This window comes from Mesocricetus auratus, unplaced genomic scaffold (assembly GCF_017639785.1).
Source record: "Mesocricetus auratus isolate SY011 unplaced genomic scaffold, BCM_Maur_2.0 Super-Scaffold_100021, whole genome shotgun sequence".
Classification (NCBI taxonomy): Eukaryota; Metazoa; Chordata; class Mammalia; order Rodentia; family Cricetidae; genus Mesocricetus; species Mesocricetus auratus.
The window spans coordinates 29,955,568-29,977,696 of NW_024429202.1; the positions used below are offsets into that span (position 1 = coordinate 29,955,568).

The 22,129-nt window shown below is 46.0% G+C and overlaps 1 protein-coding gene across 5 annotated transcripts in view; it reads right to left on the reverse strand.

Moving 5' to 3' along the window:
* The window catches only part of Cracdl (CRACD like), a 120,555-nt gene that overhangs the window by 78,434 nt on the left and 19,992 nt on the right, over positions 1 to 22,129 (reverse strand). The window contains exon 1 of one of the 5 annotated variants that reach the window (XM_040729216.1): positions 20,602 to 20,764. The exons of the other annotated variants lie outside the window; for them this stretch is intronic. The gene's annotated coding sequence lies outside the window, so the exon portion shown is untranslated. Of the gene's footprint in view, positions 1 to 20,601; positions 20,765 to 22,129 lie in introns of those variants that run through there. 5 annotated transcript variants of the gene reach the window in all.

Below are 22,129 nucleotides of genomic sequence, written 5' to 3' on the forward strand. Positions count from 1 at the left end.
GCAGAATGAACAATGACCAAACTGAGTTGACTTAGTGAACATCCCATGTGATTCACAACACCATTAATGGGAAAAGTGAAAGCAACTGACATTAGGAAAATGTGAGAATAAGGACCCCCTAAAATTCACTCCTCCAGGGAAGCCATGAGAAACTGGCCGGAACCAATCAGAATTAACTTGTCTAAGTTCTAGAAACCGATAGAGAACTCAAGTAGCATTTATTCAAGGGGAACAGCAGGATCTCAGTAAAGCAGTCAGCTTTATGCCATTTTCATTTGTGGCATTATACCCCTGGTACTCCCTCCACACTCCAGCTCCACAGAAGCCTTGAGAACCAGCAGTGTCACAATTACTGGGTGAATTGGGAGCCTGTTAGTCACTGTCATGGGGAAGTGAGGTTGGAACTTCTTTAAAGAGCCATTCCAGATGGTGGTGGAGGGCCTGCCTTTAGTCCCAGCACTCGAGGAGTCAGAGGCAGGTGGACCTCAGTGAGTTTTAGGCCAGACTGGTCTACAGAGTGAGCTCCAGGACAGCCAGAGCTACACAAGAAACCCTCAAAAAATCAGGAAAAAAGTGCCATTCCCTGATGGTGGAGATGATGATGATGGTGGTGGTGATGCTGATGGTGCTGATGATGGGGATGATGGTGGGGATGGTGGGGATGGTGGTGGTGATGGTGGTGGTGGTAGTGATGATGGTGATGATGGTGGAGATGATGGTGGTGGGGGGGATGATGGTGGGGATGGTGGGGATGGTGGGGATGGTGGTGGTGATGGTGGTGGTGGTGGTGATGATGGTGGTGGTGGTGGAGATGATGGTGGGGATGATGATTATCTATGTGGTAATTCCCTCACTTTTGAAAGGGGAAACCCATTGTAACTTGTGATGGTGCTCCTCACCCAATGTGAACAGCATCCCAACTCCCAAGAATGGTGTTTGCTGGAGACAAATACGGCCAAATTTTAACTTCACAGACACCAAGGCAGCTGATAACTGTTGAGGGGATAACAGACTAACCACAAAGCCTTACTAAAGGGACATGCAGCATATTCCTGGGAACACAGAAGGCCACGTGTAGGTCTGTGCACATACTCAGACCTGAGATGACCATAATTCTCTCACCTCTGACTGATCTTGAGTCTTTGCAAAAATAGAAAGCAAGGATTTAGACAGAGTTGTCATGTGGAATGTTCCAAAAGGTCCCCAAGGAGGCTCTTATCAAATGCTATTCCCAAATGCTTTAAAATGCCCATCTACTCATTACCTGATTGATCACCAAGCCAGCCACGTAAAAGATTTTAGTAGCTGTACATGACAAAAATACAAGCCGTATAGAACTGGCTCACAAAAGTAAATAACCAATAACAAAAAGCAACAGAAAACTGAGGAGGCTCTTCCAAGTTGCCATTACAATTTTAAAATTTCCACCTAAAAATTATAGGACACCAAAGGAAACAAAATATGGTCCGGACATGTGAAGTACAGATGTTGATTTACTAGATTAAGACCACAGATGAACTGTGTTAAGTATGTTCAAAGATGTAAGAAAGTATGTATATATGGGAAAATAGTCAAACAACACCTCAACAAATAGACAATACAAACAACTAGATACAAAGTATAAAAGAAGTCTTAGAGAATACAAGCATATACCCCCAAGCCTGATGACCCAAGTTCCATCCCCAGGACCAATGTGGTAGAAGGAAAGAGCAAACTCCAAAAAGTTGTCCTCTGCTGACACACATATCACAAACTGTAGCAGCAAGCCAGGGGCTCAGCTTTGAGACGTGAACACAGGTTCCAGCTCCTAACCAGTTGACACTGCTTGCAAAGGAAAAACTAATTTTTCCAATGGAGTCTAACTGGGCATATCAACCGCACATCAGGGCAGCCCCATGCCCAGCCGTAGATGGCAAACACAAAAAGGAACTCAGTGGCATTTTTGTGAACTTTTTGTCTCCAATTGCTTTGTTTGAGCATTTTTTTGTCTTGGTCTTTTGCTTGTATGTTTTACGTTTTTATAGGGGGTTTGTTTGTTTGTTTGTTTTGGGGTATGTGTGTGTGTGTGTGTGTGAGAGAGAGAGAGAGAGAGAGAGAGAGAGAGAGAGAGAGAGAGAGAGAGAGAGAGAGAGAGAGAGGCAGAGAGAGAGAGACAGAGACAGAGAGAAAGAAGTTTGTTTCTTGGGCTTTTTGCTTATTTTTCAAAGAGAGAAAAGGGTGAGCATGAAGTCAGATGGGGAAGAGGGAAGTGTAATCAGAACATATTGTATGATAAGTAAGTTTTTAAAAAAGTTGTCTTCTGACCTCCACACACAGGCCCTGGCACATGTGCCCTCACAAAAAATAAACAAATAAATGTAATAAAAACAGAACAAGCTGGGCAGTGGTGGCACATGTTTTTAATCCCAGCCCTTGGAAGGCAGAGGTAGGCAGATATCTGTGAGTTCGAGGACAGCCTGGTCTATAGAGTGAGTTCCAGAACCACCAAGGCTAAATAAATAAATCCTGTCTTGAAAAACAAAAACAAAACAAACCAAAACAATCAGAACAAAACAAAAAAATTTCAAAAGAGAACCACAAAAGTTCTTAGTTGAAAAATACAGTAACTGGAATTTTATTTTATTTATTTTATTGAGAGTCTTGAGGAGTTCAGGCCGACCTTGAACTTGCTATGTAGCTGTTCTCCCTTCACCCTGCTGCTGTGATAAGCACTCTGACCAAAAGCAACTGGGAAAAAAAGGATTTATTTGACTTATACCTCCACGTCACAACCCGTGGCTGAAGGACAGGAACTCAATGGAAGCAAGAACCATGGAGGAATGCTGCTTGCTGGCTTGCTCTCTGGCTCACACAGGCTCATGCTTAGCCAGGACTTTAGCCTGTACTTTCCCATACAGGGAAAGATGCCACCCACAAAGTGCAAGGCCCCCTTTATCAATAACCAATCAAGACAGTCCCTCACAGACATGCCCATAGAGCAACCAGACAGAAACAGTTGCTCAGTTTCTCTGTTTTCAGATGATTTTGAAAAGAGCCAACTACAGCTGTAGCCAAAGGCAACCTTGAACTCCTGATATTCCTGTCTCTCTGTCCTGGGATTATAGATGTGTGCCACCATGCTTGGCCTCTGAAATTTTACTGACACTAAAGGAGTTCAATGGTAAGTTTGAACTTGTTGGACTAGAGAAAAGTGATACTTAACCAATCTCAGGACCTGGAAAAAATGGAAACACATGAAAACATGAACAGAGCCTCAAAGACTTACAGAACGACATTTAGTATCTGATGAATATGTATGAAAAGCTGTGAGGGGACCAAAAGGTGCAGACAGAATAGATGAACGGTTTAGAGCTGAGTACTTCCAATTGTTAAGGTAAATGATCTACACATCCAAGAAAGCCAGTGAACTGCAACCGGGATAACACACAGACAGACATACCTGGACCCATGGGACTCTATCAAGTGCGAGACGAAGGGAAAACAGTAAGGGAGAAGCAACATATCACACACAAGCGATCCTCAGACAGCCCAGCAACTGATTTCTCATGAGAAGCCATGGCGGACAGAGGGCATGCAACTATTCCACAAGCTGAAAAAAGAAAAGATTGTGGATGAAGAATACTAGACCCATCACACATCAAAATTATTTTCCAAAGCAAACAAACAAACAAAACCTAGATGTTCAAATGTTTCCCTGTGAGGTGATGCCTTGGGGCTAGATAAGAGGTCATCATTGCATGACACTGTAAACATACCGAACGCCACTGAAATGTTTAATGTAAAATGGCCAATAATTTCTTACATGAATTTTTCACTAATTTAAAAAGGAAGAAAAATTAGGACACCCCCCCAGATAAACACAAACTGCAGAGAAATTATTACTAGATCACCAGGTCACAGGAAACAAAGGGCATTAGACAGTTATCCAAACACACGTGAAAGGGAAAATATAGTTGTGTTTTCATTTGTAACTCTTTCTTCCTTCTAATGTAAAAATCTGTAACTGTAACGGCATGTAAATCTGTAGCTGCAAACTTGTACCAATGAGCACATAGTATATAAAGATATGGTTTGTATAATAATAGCACAGAAATGACAGCAGGAATGAGGCTACATAAGAGCAAACGTTTTGCATGCTTTTGAAATTATACTGGTATTAATCCAAACTAGACTGTTATAAATTAAGCTGTAAATTGAAACCCCCAGGGAAGCTGGTAAGAAACTGCATTAAAACATAGAAGAAATGACAAGGGAATTAAAATGGTACACTAGAAAACACCTCTTAAATATGATGGAAAGCAGCAATGCAGTAAGAGACAAAACAGATAAAGATATGCAAAACCAAAAGTAAGTGGCATATATGAATGCTATCTTCATAATTACAATGAAATGATAAATACTCCAATTAAAAGATAGAGGTTGATGGAAAATATAACACAAAATTATCTAGCTATACAAATATCTATGAAAAGATATGTGGTACAATCAAAGACACTAAACTGAAATTAAAAGGAAGAATGAAACCACCAGTCAAATCATGGCTTATAGAAGCCATGCTATTATAATAAGATATATTGTTCAAGACAAAAATTACTAGAGATAGAGAAACTATCATGATGAAAGGACCTATAAAAATCCAACAGCTACAGAGAACATACTAATGACAGATACTCAAAGTACATAAGATAAAAGTGACAGAACTGAAGAGAAAAAAAGACGACTTATAAGTAATAGCTGAAATGTTAATATATCAGTAATTAGTAGAAAAAAAACCAAAACATAAGATGAACAAGAAACAGAACACTTGGGCATGATGAACTGAGACCTGGCATTGAGAACCTGAGAACCCAATTAACAGCAGAATGTAGGTCCTGTTCAAGGGTGCATGCAACATTTTCCAGGATAGACCACCTGTTGGGCCATAAAAGAGTCAATACTTTAAAAATATTTAAGTCACACAAAGACTATTCTCCAACCACAACAGAATTGCATAAGAAAGGAACAGAAGGGAACAGGGGAAAGTCAAACATTATATGAAAACTAAACAACACACTACCAAATAATCAACAGGTCAAAGAAAAAGTCCTAAGGGAAATTAGAAAATACTTTGCGATTAATCAAAACAAAGCTACAACATGCCAAAACACACGGGATGCAGTTAAAATAGCACTTAGGAGAAGATTTATGACTGTAAATACTGAAAGAAAAAAATCCCGAATCAGTAGATTTCTACCTTAATGATAGAGACAGGAAAAACACAGAAGCAGAACAAGTTACACTGAAGGCAAAGCAGAAGGACAATACTGAAGAGCAGAAAAGGAATTAATAAAATTGAAGACAAAAAAGGAACAGAGAAAATTAACGAAACAATCTAAAAGGAAGTGCTTTGAAAAGTAATTAACAGATCACTGTCTAAATTTGCTAAGGAAGGAAGTATAGGAAATTCAAAATGTTAAAAATCAAGAATGAAAGAAGGGTCATGACTGTGAACACTACAGAAATTAACAGTATTACATGAATGCCTATGTGCCAAAAATGTAGCTAACAGCGAAATAGACACAAACTACCAAAAATGACTCAAGAAGAAATAGAAACTATGAGTAGACTTAAGGTTTAGTTGTACTAAAATGATTGAGTTAGGAATTTTTGGACTTTCATGTCCTTACAGAGTCACAAGTTAACTTTAGTAAGTGCTTACAGAAGACTGCTGATGGATACGTGACCTCTTTGGTGGAATATGTAAATGTTCTGGAATTAGATACTGGTATTATTCACAACCTTGATTTGGAATATGCAAATTACATGCCAATTATTTTTAAACTATTGGAATAATAAGCACATGTAATTCAGTACAGTTGTGACAATGACGTTCCTATGTCTTTTTTTCCCCTTGTTTTATTTTCCCAAATTGAACAGAATTTGAAGGTTATAAATCAGGAGCTTTCCCTCTCTTTCTGTATACATGGGTGCTGTATTATATGTATGTATCTGTGTGGGTATGTATACGTGGGAGTGTGGCTGTTTGTGTGTCCGTGTGAAGGCCTGAGGTTGATGCCTGATGTCTAACTCAGTCTGACTCCCTGATGCTGGGATTACAGTAGTGCACACCATCACACCCAACTCTCACATGAGTGAACGCAGGTTCACATAATCAGAACTCAAGTCCTCATGTTTCTACAGCAATCACTTTCCCAACTGAGCCGTCCACCCTCATTGTTTCCCTCATTATTTTTAACTCTAAAAACAAGTGCCTTCCAAAGGACACAGTCAGCAAGACAAAAAGGCAGCCCACAGAATGGGAAAAAAATATTCACTAACCCCACATCTGACAGAGGGTTGATCTCCAAAATTTACAAAGAACTCAAGAAGCAAGTCTCTAAAACACCAAAGGACCCAATTAAAAAGTGGGGTACAGAACAAAATAGAGAATTTTCAATAGAGGAGTCTAAAATGGCCGAGAGACACTTGAGAAAGTGCTCAACATCCCTAGCCATCCGGGAAATGCAAATCAAAACAACTCTGAGATACCATCTCACTCCTGTTAGAATGGCTAAAATCAAAAACACCAATGACAATTTATGCTGGAGAGGATGTGGTGAAAGGGGACACTCCTCCATTGCTGGTGGGAGTGCCAACTGGTTCAGCCACTTTGGAAAGCAGTATGGAGATTCCTCAGAAAAATGGGAATAAACCTATCACAAGACCCAGCAACTCTACTCTTAGGCATATATCCAAAAGATGTCCATTTATACAACAAGGATGTCTGTTCCACTATGTTCATAGCAGCATTATTTGTAATAGCCAGAACTTGGAAGCAACCTAGATGCCCCTCAACCGAAGAGTGGATAGAGAAAATGTGGTACATTTACACAATGGAGTACTATTCAGCAGAAAACAACAATGGAATCCTGAGATTCGCAGGCAAATGGATGACACTAGAAGAAACCATCCTGAGTGAGGTAACCCAGTCACAAAAAGAGAGACATGGCATGTACTCTCTCATATATGGATTTTAGACATAGATCTGGGGAGTGCCAGCCTACAATCCCATGGCCAGAGAATCTGGGAAACAGAACCTTCATTCAGCGGCTGATGGAAGAAGAGGCAGACTCCCACGGCTAAGCACTGAGCTGAACTCAAGAAAGCCAGTAACAGAGAGGGAGGACTGATGACCAAAGGGATTAAGACTGGGCTGGTTTAACCCCCAGAAACAGCTGACCTGACAAGGGTTAACTCTTGAATCCTAGACTGATGCCTGGGAATCCAGCATGGGACTGATCAAGACCCCCTGAATGGGGGTGTCAGTGAGGAGGCCTAGGTAATCTATTGAGCCTTGGGCAGTAGATCAGTACCCATCCCGAGTATACACATGGACTTTAGACTCCCATCCAACAATGTGAGATGCACTCTCACCCTGAACTCTTGGGGGAGGGTCTGGGCCCTGCCCTGGATGAAATGACAGACTATGGACACCCCCATGTAGGGCCTCACCCTCCCTGGGGAAAGGAGGGGATATTGGGGGGTTAGGGGGAGGGCACGGGAGGAGGGGAGGGAAAGGGAGAGGGACCTGGAACTGACTTGTGAAGCAACCTTGTTTCTAATCTAAATTTAAACTTAAAAAAAATAAAAAAAAGAAAGAAAGAAAAAACAAGTGCCTTCATGTTTCTTGTCTCCCAAACCTATTCCATTCAGGGAAAGCTTTCAATATACTTTAAAGGTATAAGTTATATTAGGAAGAAGTATCTACAATATGTTCAATAAAGGTATGTGCATGTGATGTTCATGCGTGCACACACACACACACACACACACACACACACACACACCTGTATTTCCATCTTTGATTTATACAGCATTCCTAAAAAGCAATACGAGAAGTCAGACAATTCAGTGGGAAAATGGAACGTAAAATCCGCTTGCATGAGAGCAGAGGTGGGAAAAAGGCAACTTAAAAATCGCATGCCTTTCTTGAACTATTACTTAGTAATTTACATTCAAATCTTATCTGTGCTTTTTCTTTAACCCAGCAATTCCTCTTCTGGAGGCTCCTTCTATGGCAATATTTAGAGAGGCACTTAAATAGAAATGAGAGAGGATGATCACTACAGTCATGTTTCTACTAAAATATTAGACATATCTATCATAAGTACCCCTCGGAATACTACAATGAAACCCATTACTTAGCATGCTAAATTAAATATTAACATAAAAGAAATAAATAGTCCTTGGTGCAGGCATGGTTAACTACTGGAAAACAGCTAAAACAATGAGGTAGAGGGGCTGGAGAGACGGCTCAGCAGTTAAGAGCACTTGCTGCTCTTCCAGAGGACCGGAGTCTGGATCCCAGCCCCTGTGCCATGCATCTTCACAGCCATCTATAACCCCAGCTCCAGGGGATCCAATGCCTCTGTCTCCAGGGGAACCTGCACTCATGTGTACATATGCACATGCAGACACAAACACCTGCATATAGTTAAAAGCAATCAACATAGATCTACAAAAAGTAATGGGGTAGCTGTACTTGTGACATGAAAGCATCTCTATGTTATATTGTAAAACTGGGGGAAGTGCTCAGCTCTAAACCCAGCACTGAGGAGATTGAAGCACGAGGATTAAGAGTTAGAGGCTAGCCAGGCGATGGTGGTGCATGCCTTTAGTCCCAGCACTCGGGAGGAAGAGGCAGGCGGATCCCTGTGAGTTCGAGGCTGGGCTGGACCGATAGCCTCCAAAACAATACAGCGAAAACCTGTCTCGTAAAAACAAAAAAAAAACAAAAACAAAAACAACAAAAAAAAGAACAAAAAAAAAAAGAGTTTGAGGCTAGCCTGGGATACACGACAAGACTATTTAAAAGAAAATAACTCCTTAGAGAGACATGTTTCCAGGAGACTGATTACCCAATCTTTGGAATGCTTTGGATCAGAAGTGGTTTGAATTACAGATATTTTTCAGACTCTACAGCATTTTCACATGCATAATGAAGTAAGTATCCTGTGGGTGGGGTCAAAAGTAAATGTGAAAATCATTTGTTTTATGTACACCTTATATACAGGGCTCGAGGTATTTTAATAAAATACCTGGTCTGCAACCCACCACAGAAGGTTAGGTATGGCGTTTTCCTTTCTCGTCTTTCTTTGATTTTTGGAGGCGACTGCTTTTTGTTGGTTGGTTGGTTGGTTGGTTGGTTGACTTGTTCTTGCTTTTCTGAGACAGTTTCAGACAGCTGGCCTCAAACTCGCTATGTAGTCTAGGATAATCTTAAATTTCTCATCTTCCTGCCTCTACCTCCCAAGTGCTACTGTTACAGGCATGAGCCACCATGCCCTGGCTGGTGTGGCATTTTCTTCTTGTCACATTATGTTGATGCTCAAAAACTTGCAGATTTTGGAGCCTCTTGGATTTTGGATTGGGGGATTAGGGTGTTCAACTTGTATAATTTTACTTTTGCAAAAAACAAACAAACAAATGTAAACTTCATCAGGTGGTGTTGGTGCATGCCTTTAATCCCAGTAGGCAGGTGGATCTCTGTGAGTTCAAGGCCAGCCTGGTCTACAGAGCAAGTTCCAAGACAAGCTCCAAAGCAACAGAAAAACCATGTCTCAAAAAACACCAAAAAAAAAAAAAAAAAAAGAAGGAAAAAAAAGTAACTCTCACTCATGCACATATACTTTTATGTAAAATATAGCCAGTTCTAGGTCTAGCTGGCCTCAGAGTGGGAAAAGAAGCCAACTTCAAGTTTCCTCACACTCTCACCAAACTCACTGCAGGGGCCAGCCTTTCCCTGCTACCCAGAGATTCTCTGCCATTATTTTCTCTGGCCTCTCGCAGACCTGTTTCTAGTCTCCCTGCTGTCTTCTCACAACCCCCTGCCCTCTGGAATACTCCCTTCTGGGGTGCTCTAACCCTGACACCCCACCCTGATAGAACCCCAGATCCAGGGAGGACCCTTCCCAGGCACTCTCCACAATGTCCATTCAACTCTGCAAGAAAGACAGGCTCGCTGTAGCATGCTGCACAGAAATCCATTGTCCAGGACTGCACCTCTTCAGCAGATAGGGGAGTTGGGCCAACCAGCCTTCGGCACCACAGACCTAAGTCTCTCCAGAGTCTCACACTATGCTCAGATGGAGGGCACAGGGGATCACACTTGACATTCTGCCGTGTGACAGGATAAAGCTAGTCTGAAGACACACTCTAACTTTTCTGTAGAAGGAACCACCTCTAGGAACTGTGAGCTTCCACCCCTACGACTCATGTAATTAAAACAATGATTTTCCAAAGAGTGTCAGGAGTCTTTCTGTGTCCTCCTTGTTCTGAACAGATGATCTTTGACCAAGACACTCAGGCTACCAGGGACTAAGTCAGGATGAGGCGGTGGCATGGAACTAGTTTGAGGGCCACCGGAGGTCAGAGTATACAGGACAGGCGTCCTGAGACGGCACTGGCAAGGAGGTGAAGTGACACCAAGGAAGCAGCCTAGTTTCACACGTGGGCAAGGAGAGGTTGCATGGCTGTGCTTGGGACACAGTCACAGTGTTTGTTGGTCACCAGCATGGCTTCAGAGAAGAAAACTTTTCAAAACAATAAGAGCTGAAAAGTAATGGTTCTGGGTTGATCAACTCCACATATGAAAATGCATTCATGTAAACACTCATCACACACAAGAAGAAAGAAATCTTGACAGGCTCTCAAATCCTACTCCAATATGAATCCCCCATACATACATCTTCAGGGCAAGTCTGGAGCAGAGGTGTAACTCTGCAGCCTGTTTTTATACAACAGAGAGGGGAAAATATCCCATAATCCCGAGTGAACCCAGAAGCCACTATCAAATGATGGAATAAGCCCTGTATTGAACGTTGTTACCAAAGAGGTGGCTGGGGTAAGGGTTAGCCTGTTGTCAGAGGTGACCCCATTCAGGCAATGCTCAGCCTCCTGGTACTTATTTTATTTCCAAATGATCGTGATGTACAGTTCCATGAGTTTCGACACATGTAGAGTCACATGGCCACCACCTGGCTGGGGAATGATGGGTACATAAGCATCCCATCACCCCCAAACACGTCCCCCGTCTGTTCACTCTGGGTTGCACACCACCCCTCTCCTACCCCTGGCAACCACGAATCTGTTCTCTGTCACTCACATTCTGTCTTCTCGAGAATGTCACAGAAATGGAAGAGAACACTGTGGAACATTCTGGGACTCAGTTCTCTCACCGAGTGCGGCACTTCCAACCCTCATCCAAGCTGCTCCGTGTCCCACTGTTCTGCCCCTACCTGCTGCTAGTAACTATTTATGCTGGCAGCTGCAGCCTCTGTTCCTTTAGCACCTACATTTCTTCTCGACGGGATGCCAAAGACATCCCCTGGCACGGGTAGCCTAACCACAGCAACCTGAGTTTGCAGCATGGCTCCTGGGGAAATCTGTGACTCTTGCCAAACCCGATTAGGAAAGCATGAAGGCCCAGAAGGCCTTGCGTGTCACACGCACCCAACTCAAGCAGATTCGCTAGAATGCAAGCATCTGACCCTGAGGCTGGACTTGGTCTGTCTTCTCCCTGCTACCTGCCTGGAGCTCTTCACGAGCTAGAGGCCAGTGAGACCACCGGCTCGCATCACCTTCCCAAGTGGTCCCTGCCTAGCAGCACCCTGCACTCCAGCATGAAGCCAGAGTCTTCCAGAATATATGGCAGGAAGCCACGGGTCCAGTCAAGTTCCGCAAAATACTGACCTTAGCAATACCACCACCGGGCTCAAAAGGCACAAAAGCACATTGTTCTCATGCCTAGGACTGTGGAAGTCTATGCCAAAGAAGTAAACCTTTGTTCTTTCCCAAGGAGAAGGAGGAAGCTCTCACTTTCACCAGGAGGTAACCTTACAATGGGAGGAAGGCAGAACCTGAAGCAGAGGAGACTTCATGATGACCAGGAGAAAGCCTGTGACATTTGTGGCCACCAGGCTCCCCAAAGTGGAGACATCAGAAACATCCCTATGTCTCCTTGATCCTGAGAAGGACCTGGGCACAGAACTGGCACTATACCCAGCGAGAGGCACTTGAGCATGGGGACAAGGTGTACTAGACAGACAGGCAGGCCCAACCGGGCTGCAGCAAACACCCATGTGTCATGAGGAAAACAGGAGATGCACGGAGAGGGCAGAGCAGGCCTAAGAATGGTGGGTCTAAGCAGGACTGCAGGAAGTGTGTTCTAGACATCGCAGCCCACCCGGAAGGCAGGGGGTGGGCTAGAGGCTCAGCAAGAGTGTTGCTCTGGTCTCTTCCCTAGTCAGGGTCAGGCCACAACACCCACCAGCAATGTCGTCTTGATCATGCATCTTTTGGATTTCCCAAGGAACATGAGGAGCCAGAAGAAAAATAGAAGAGATGGGACCCAGTGCCCCAAACCAATCATGTACACTTACATGTTTCATCATGCACAGATGTGCACATGCATACTCTCTGTTTCCCTCCCTCCTTCCCGTGTGTGTGTGGGGGGGGGGTTGGAAGGTGGCAGGACTATTACTAAAGTGTCACTGCTCTTTATTGTTCTATTGCTCCAATAGATTGAGAGGGACTGACTACCCAAGAAAGTCAAGCACACCCCTGAAGCCACAAGGAGACAATGCCTGGCCTCAGCTGTTTTGGGGACTGTGTAGACTTGCACTTCCATTGTCATAACAGAGAACCAGGTGCTGAGTTATGCATAGAAAAAAGAGGCTCACAGTTTCAGGGACTGAACACCTGAGGTTGAGTGGCCCCTGTGCTCAATCTCTTGGGAAGGCCTCGCAGCAGGTAGCATCACAGTAGAGCATGGGGAGGGAATCCCATAGTGAGACAGGAAGCCAGAAAGCGAGGAGGAGCCAGGCCCGCTCTCTCACAATGTCCTGTTCTTGTGAAAACTAACAAGAACATCACAATCCCCTCCAAAGGCAAGGGTGGCACCCCAATGACTTGCCAGCCAACTTTACACAAAACCCAATCTCTAATACCTTCTTCCTATAGTACCACCCTCAAGGACCAAGCAGCCAGTGCATATGAACCCTTGAGGACCACAGCCAACCACAGCAAGACTGCATGAAAGGATGCATGGAATGGACTCAAAGTGTCACTGCTGACAACCTCCTCACCACGCACTGGGAGGCTGAGAGACCAGCTACCCTAGACCTGCCACATGCTTGCTTCTCATCGCCACTTTTTAAAAATCTCATGTAGGAAAACACAAGGCGGCCTTTGTTTTTTTCAGTGAGATATAAGAGTGGGCATCGTGATTCATTCTGTTAGATAATTCTACCTCTGGGAAGAAGCCACATCCTCACTGGACACATCTTAAATGACTGCAAGCACTAACATTAGGGGGATACGTTTTTCTTCCCCAAACACAAATATGCCAACCATGAGAAACATTTGCATCGGGATTCACCTCCAATACTGAGAATGCACTGAGCACACTCGGTTGGGGTCCAGCTTCTTTGTATCTCAGTTTTAGGGGTGTGTCTGTGTCTGATATCTGGCATGGCTCCTAGCCACTTGAAACCTAAGAACAGCATTGACCTCTCACATTTGAGGTGCCAGTGACAGTCATGGCTCCTGTCAGCATTAGAGGCTCTGAGGACCAGGAAAGGTGATGCCCACAGAGATGTTCATGAAATCAAAGCCTGCCCCCCGACACTGAGTACAAAACAATGCAAACTCGTGCCCACTCCTTTTCAAGCACCCTCTCAGTTCATTTGAAGGCCCTATTCTTGCCTGAGGGTCACTCTCATTGGTCTTTGCCTTGGAACATGTCTGCAGGGACCCTCCAACACTAGTTATTATGCATTGTTCTGCCATTCTCTTTGTCTCTGTCACTCCCCTAGGCGATTTGTTCCCCATAAAATACATCTCAGCTGGAGCCTCCAAGAGAGCTCTTGCTTTGGAGTTCTGTTTGGTTTGTTGTTATTGCTTTGATTTTTTTTGCAATGCTGGGGATCAAACCTGGGGCCCCACACATTAGGCAAATGGTCTACCACCAGGTTCCACCTCCATCCATCCATCCCCGGCTTAGCGTTTCTGAGACCTGGAACTTATGCCAGGTTTGCCACCTGATACGGGAAGGAGCTTGGAAATTCACGTGTTCTTTCTCTGCCTGATCCTTCATAGGAACAGATGGAGGAGATTTTTTTCTTGTCTGTTTTGAGACTCCAGTTAGATCCTGCACACAAATGCCCCCGTCTTTCTTCTGGCAATGGATCCACAAGTGTTATTGACATGAATTCTATTGGATATAAAAGAAAATCTGCCTTTATGTCTCCAAGTGGACCCCCACGTTGCTTTAGGTGGCTTATGTTACACAAGCTGGGCCCTGCTCACAATTGGCCATGCCCACAGGGCTTTGCACTTTTTTTTTATTCCTGCTAGATATGGCTGGATCTGTGAAGCTCTTAGTCCTAGGACTAGCAGGGCTCTTCCTCAGCCTTTTATCCAGTATTTCAGGACATCTCAGGCCTGACTGATGCTGGGCTGTCCCCAATTTCTATCCCAATGGGTCTTATCTCCATAACACACCTCCAACACCCGGACAGTTCTTCCCTAACCTGTCACCATGCATGTATACATGCATGCAAAATAGACGGAGAAGCACATTTTATTTCATAAACACCAGACTCCAAGGACTGTCTCGCCACAGGGTCCATGTAAAAACTCCATTATAGGACTTACTTCTCTTAACACAATACATTGGCCACCTAGAATTCCTGGCTGGTATTCTCCCATCACTAGGCCCTGTACAGACCCCATGTGGTGAAGTCTAGGAAGTTACTTGGCAAAAGATGCCCTGCCACCCTGCCAATACTGGGCACCTGTGTGACCATCTGACATACATGCCCTGTGCTGCCTGGCGGTTCAACACAATATCAAATTTGTTTCTTTACTTAGGGAATCTGGGGGCTAACCCTAGAGACTTGCATATATTAAGCAAGCACTCTACCACTAAACTATACACTTATCCCAACAATATCAAATTTTAAAAATTATGTGCATATGTGCATGTGAGTGCGGGTGTCCATGGAGACCAGAAGAGGGCGCCAGATCCCCTGTAACTACAGATGGTTGTGAGCCAATGGTTCCGGGAACCAAACTTGGATCTTCTGCAAGAACAGTAAGAGCTCTTCATCTCTGAGACATCTCTTCAGCCCCTCAAAATATTTTTAATTGAAAATTTTCTTTCACAGTGAAATCACACAGATTTTCAAAATAGAATAAAGCAAACTCAAAGCCTGCCATGCTGAGTATTTTCATTTCAGTGTGCTTATTCCCAGAGTTTGTCCCCATGGGCACTGCATTTTAGTTTCATTATTCACGAAACAAATATTTATTGGCTACCATTAAGTTCCAGACACAGCCACAGGCACTAAAGATTCATTGGCAATCAACAACCAAAGACAAACCTTACTTCTCTTGTGCTGAAGAGGGAGAGGGACAAAAGGCAGATATGCAACACATCGGGTAGTAGCAAAGCTTTCAAAAGCAAAGTGGGAGGGGCTTGAGGGGAGCTCAGTGGTGGAGCACTTGCCTGACACAAACAAAACAAACACCCCATACTTCCAAAGGCAAGAAGAGAGCAGGTGTCATATGAAAGATCAGGCCCATTTCTCCTCATGTCACATGGTAGGAAACCAGGACTTTCTGGTCTGAGCTCGCTAGATACCTCTGGGCAAGCAACTGAATATTTTTGACGCACTGCCCCGTCAACTTATATCTAGACACTGTACAGAACCCATGTGGCAATAGTCAGGAAGCCACTTTCCAAAGGATGTCATGCTCTACCAACACTGGATATGGCCTTCTCCGAGACGGTGACAGGCCAACAGAGCCTGAATGGCTTGAAGGGTTAGCGAGCCTGGATGTCTGTGGCAGAAGAGCATGCTGACTCAAGAGCAGGGCAAAAGCCCCAGGCCCAGAGACAGCAGAGCAGTGGGGAGACTAAGGAGGCCACACACAGCTGGGTGCTGGAGAGAGCAGGGGAAACACAGAAAGGCTTAGGGCACTTGAGTGAGACTTGGGATTGCTTTCCGTGTCAGTTCCTGTTTGCTCGCTGTATTTCATTACAGGATTTTGGCTTCATTGGCCTCATTTTCCTTGTTACTGCTCACCTTGTCCTCATGCCTCACAATTACTGTATTGCATGGTAGGTATAGCAGATAATACTTTGCTTAAAGAGTGTTGGGTTTCAATTGGGCAGATTGAAGGGAGCTCTGATACATTCCCTACTGTCTCCTTGGGTATACCAATGGTTCCAGGGAGGTGATGGAGACTACAGTAGGGTCCCTTTACTCCAGCAGGCGAGAACGCTCAGCAACGCGGCTCTGCAGTCTCCAGGTTCCCCGCTCAGCTCACTGCTCCCTTCCACCATTCCCAGTAGCTGTCCCAGGCGCAGCCTCAGTGCTCACACAGCTTAGTATTTACTCAGCTCCACGGCGACGGTTCAAAGAGTTCTCACGCGCCTTCTCTGCTCGGAACCGTCCTCTCTCCAACACGCTTCTCCACGAACACTAGCAACATCAACATGCCTCTGCTCTGCCCTCTCACGGCCTCTGCTCCCTGTGCCATGGCTCAGAAGGCATTCTCAGACAGAACATCAGAGCAAATGTGGATCCTCACTGGTATCAAACACCTGCATTGGGCAGTGCTCCATTCTCAAAAACAGTTGCTTCATATATTAGCGCTTTTTTTTTTTAAGAAGAGAAAGCAAATCTAACACTTGATTGCGTCATTATATGTCCAGGATTGGAAATCTGACTCCCTTTAGAAGGCAATGTGTGTGGAAGAGATTACAAAATGAACTACATACACTAAGACCACAAGTTAAAAAAAAAACGATGGAGAATTTTTCTTGAAGCAGAAAATGTTAATATTTTGACACCTGCTAAACACCTGTGGCAATGTGGCAAGCGCCGGGAGTAAATTGTGTGCCTTCAGATAAAACCCACAGAGCCTGAGGGCCGCTCTCCTCGATGACACCAGGCAGACGCAGGCAGCTCAGATAAAAAGCCCAGCAGAGACAATCCCTGAAAGCTCCTTTCATGGTCAAAGCCGTGACCATTGGACTGACTGGCCATCTCATTAGGGATACCAGCCATAGGAAAGAGGAGCACAAATGTGTAGCCTGGACCTTGCTTGGAGAGACCACCCTCAGGTCTTGAGTCCCTTCGAGATAATGACAAGTCCTTAGCTGTGGGGCAGGAATGGATCTATTCTGCCAGAAAATGCAGATTTAAGTTGCCACAGTTTAGATATTAATGCCTCCTTGAGACAGCTATATGGAGGCGTGGTCCAGTTGGGCACGAGTAGGAGGTGGCAGAACCCTTAAAAGGCGATGGTAATTAGAGGTGTGCTTTTGATGGGACCGTGGGACTTCAGTCTCCTCCTGACTCTTTGCACCCAGCTCTGGGATGACTGGATGTTCTCTGACTTGCACACACTTCCTCCATGGTGTGCTGTAACGCCACGGGCCCAATAACAGTGGGTCAACCAGCATCACACTGAAACCTCAAACGCTGAGTCAAAAGCAACGTTTTCATAGGCCGACGGTACCCAGTATGTGTTGTGGTGATGGAAAGCTGGCCAACACACTCTTCCCAACAAAGTGACCTCCTGCCAAATGCTTGCTGTCCGGCACAAGAATGGGTCTAGGTGGGGAAGCGGCAGGCAGTCCTTGGCTACCCGGCTTCCCCGGCATCTCCCATCCCACAGCCTGCGGGTTGCTTGTGAGCGGAACAGCTCTGTAGTAAACACATTTTTATCAGCTCTAACAAAAAGTTAAAGCCAAACTCAAGCCTGTCACAGTGAAGGCCTATCAGACAGATAAAGACCTCAAAGGGCTGACCCTTCTTAGCCCTGGTACAAGCTGCCACTTGCCCTGCTCAGGAGACCAGAGCTCTGGTTATTCTGGTAGCTTAGGTCCCAGTGACCTTCCTCTGCCTGGTGTGACCTCCGTCCGTAGCACAATGACATTTGGGACTTAACAAAAGACTACAGTGGAGAAGTAAACAGAGCCTTAAGATTTCCATGGAAATCACACATGGATGAATTTCATTAATGCCATGATACCATCTCAATCCAAAGGTTCTGGATTCATTTTCCTAAGTGTTCAGAATCCTACAGCTTCAGAAAGCTATGTGTAAGAAAAGCCCACAGACTCTAATGGCTTTTTGCAAACACAAGGAGCGTGGGGTGTACAAACATGCCCTATTTAAAGACTCATGCCATGAGTTGGTGTCTCGGAAGCTCTTGGAAGGCCTAGGGTGAAGATGCAGGCAGCTGTCGGGCAGACACTGAGTGAGATTTATAAGGCCACCGTGAAATTCATGAGCCCTGAGCAGCAGCAGCAGCAGCAGCAGCAGCAGCAGCAGCAGGCTCTCAAGTTTCCTCTGCTATTTGCATCAGAGTCCCTGGGCTTGTTGAGGGCTATTTATTTACGCAGATTATTTCATTTCGGTTCACTTTTCTTCTGGTTACAGGTACCGGCCTTGCAGTGTAATGTAAAAGAAGTGCGTAAGGGTGGAACAATCCTATTATGCGCCTGAGAAAGCAGAGTGGCTATTTTAAAGAATCCTGGAGGAGGTTCTAACTGTTTCCGTGTCATGAGGACCCAAGTAACCAACACTGTCGTCGGACTCCATCCTGGAAACAATGGGAGCTGTCAGGCACAGGGCTGAAACAAACCCTGCCAGGGAATGGCCATTCCCCTTCTGCTACATTCCTGCTTGACCGACCTGCTCGCTCTAAGGCATCGGGAAACCTGACTCCACCCGGCCAGCCTCCCTGGGGACCAGGGGCCTGGCACTGAACACCCCATCTGTGTGCACGCCCCAGGGAACCTGCCACGTTGCTCTGTCTGGCTCCCTCACCGCCTGTAAGCTCACAGAGCGTGTCCCCAGGCACCCAGCCCAGCTGAGGGAGAGAAGGGCAAAGGGCCAGTGATAAGGCCAGGGAAGCCAGCAATAAAATGAGTGGGCGGCAGGACCGAGCAGCTTAAGCAAGGGGTACTGGGATTCTGAAGGAGGGAACTGCTATAGTTTGTCTACAGTCTCAATCTTCTGCCTCATCAGACGCCATGAGCAGCCAATGACACCATCTCCTTCACTGGCATCCCCTCTCTCCCATTGTACCGAACAGCTCAGAGGCCAGAGAGGACAGATTTAAGAAGACCGCTCCCTTCCACACACACCTGCTGTCCGCTTACCTGTTGAGTGACCCCCCCCACTAGGGTCTACCAAGGACACCTGCACACTAACCACTGTACCCACCCTCAAGCGTGCCTGGAGGGTTAAGTGCGGTGGTGCAGACGAATTACCTCTTAGTTCTAGTAATCTGGCTGTGCAGAGAGTGTAAGAGAAAGCCGAAAACGGGAGAGCGTGGTCAACTCGGTGGTCAACGCTCGCACGGCATGTGCCAAGCTCCGAGTTCAATCCTCAGCACAGCAAACAATAATAATTAATAATAACAATAAATATATAATGCAGCCTTGTAAAATAAAGGGGGAGAGAAAAATGCTAAGAAGCCTTTGATTTTCAAAGAAAGGCTGAGAAGGCGTGGGCAGCCCCACATGCCAGTAGGATAATGGCAGGCAGCAGGTGGGCAGCAGGCACCTGGGCAAAGCGCTGAACCGAAAGGCAAGAGACCCAGCAAGCCCACGACCTCGTTCACAGTGTCTGCAAGCACCTCCCATTCTCTGGACGTCAGGCCCCGCCCACCTCACAGCAGTTGGGGCGGGGGCAAGGCTGTTGAGTACACGTCGTACTTTGTAAAGAACCAAATCTGAACAAAGGAAGGCATCTCAAGACTCATGGGACTCTTGGCACAAAGGTACCCAGTGCCTAGCCTGGGTACCAGCAGAGGGGTGTAAAGAGGGTGGGAGGCTCGAGGGTTAACCAAGATCGCATCCAGAGCTAAAGACGAGGCTGCTGAAGACTGCCCCTGATCTTCAGCGCTCATGGATGAGGAAAGAATTCCCGCTTCACGCGCAAGCTCCAGACCACTGCTCCTCACACTCTCCTATGTCCCCAGACCAAAGAAGACCTCACCTAATCCGAGGTGCCAGTGCCTCAGCAGGGGGACGAGGTACCTAACGCGCAGGCCCTTTCAAGCCTGCTATCAGTTCACTCAGTGACAACAGAGCCAGCCCACGTGGCCTCCTAAAACCAGACAATGGTGACCACGATCACCTGGGGTGACCTGATACAGTCACGGAGCTGAGTACCCCAAGGACCCTCAATAGTCTTATTTTCTTTCTGATCACATAGCCACACGGACACACGGGGTACACTGACCACACTGCTCCCCTGGGGTTCACCTGGCAACAGGAAACCAGCAAAGGTAACACCATGTGCCCATATTGCATGTCAGGGTCTTTAAAATATTTCTTTTTCTAGTTCCATGTTGACAAGCTCCCAGTTCAACATTTCACCGCTTTCCACTTGGTCGGTGGCTTCATGACAACCCGCTCCCCCCACTCCCCTGAAGGCATGGACCTGCCCTTGCGTTTTGTCTCGATGACTGGCAGGCTGACAAGTTCTATTTCCCTGTTTTCTCTGATGACAACCACTGGCATCTTCAGCAACTCACCTGTGCGGAAGACTGGGGCAAGCAGGAGAGGGCAGGAGGGCAGACAAACATTCTGCAACGTAGTAAAGTCACGCGCTACAGCCGTCTCACTTTAACCAAGAGGCAGCTTGCAGAGAGCAAGAATGCCAGGCAGAGGGGTCCCGAGCCATCGGCTTGGCCGGGCTTAGGGCTACTTCTACCTGCTTGGTGTGCCATGGTCGGGCAAAAGCACTGAGCTGCCCTACCTGGGATTGTGGCCAGCAAGCTTGGTGATCACCACATTCTTCTTCCGTGTGCCAATCACACTAGCTGTGGGTGCAGAAAACCCACTCTTCAACCAACTGCTCATCTGCAGCTGGGCATGTGCCAGGATCCAACAGGCTTTCCCCTCACTCTGAAGCCTGCGGTGGCTCCTGAGATGTGACCCTCCCCCCCCCCCCTCCTCCCCGTGGTTTGTGGCTGCTGCATGGTATAGGCTTACCCTCCCCACCACAGCCCTCCTGAAGCACAGTTGAGCTAATTCTAGGCTCCCTGCCACCCTTGCAAGCCCACGCTGCACATGCTCTGACTCATGCATAGGCACTCAGAAGCAGGACCAGCAAGAGAGGCTGCAAGGCACCTGCCGGGCACCAGGCACCGGGCAGCTGCTAGCTCCAACCTCAGGCTCACAAGGGATCTTGAGGTCTCCTGGCTATCTTCACCCAATCTCCCTGAAAGACGAACAAAATGTCATACCCTGTGAGCTGCTCTGACACCAGCTTCATAACACAGAGCCATCGAACAAGACCGTGGAGTTAAATGTTAAAGGTGCGATCATTCTTTATAATCCATACCCACTTTGGTGTATGGCAAAATCTTCTCCTATTGACAAAAATCTCAAACACAAAAGGCACTATTCCAAAACTGAAGATTATAGGCATCTAACAGATCCGGCTAACCTGGCTCAAACACTAGTGTCTAAACATCCATTACAAGTCATTCTTCCCCATGTCTCTTGGATCTAAGTCATCAACACCAAGAACCTCAGACATCCACTAACCCATCTGTAATAGGTAAGTACAGAGTTCTAGAGGGAACCCAAGCAGGAACAGTCACTTCTGTTCAAAAGGTGACAGATGGAAGAGAGCCCAGAGGAGTTGCCTCAAGGAGAGCCAGGTAGGTAGGCCCTCTGGACAGAGAAGACATAGTTGTGAGGCCCGTGGTTCCTGAGTCTGTTTGGAGAGCATGGAGAATCCAGGCTGGACCTGTAGGGGCCATGGGGAAGGGGGGTATTAGAGATGGATAAACAAAAACACTCTGGCCAGGTTCTGAAGGGCTCATGGAGCTCTGAGTAAGCAGGGCTGAAGAAAGGGCACAAGAAAGGACCACATGGCCAGGTCGGTAGCATCTCACCATCTGATGCCCTGGCCCCAAGGGTCACACTTCCCCCTAAAGGCAGGCTATGTCTTCAAGAGGTCATAGTTGCATCTTCAGAATAAACAACCTTAATAAACAGGCTGAGTTACTTATGCACACCATGTCTCCATGATAATCCCAATAAACCACCAGG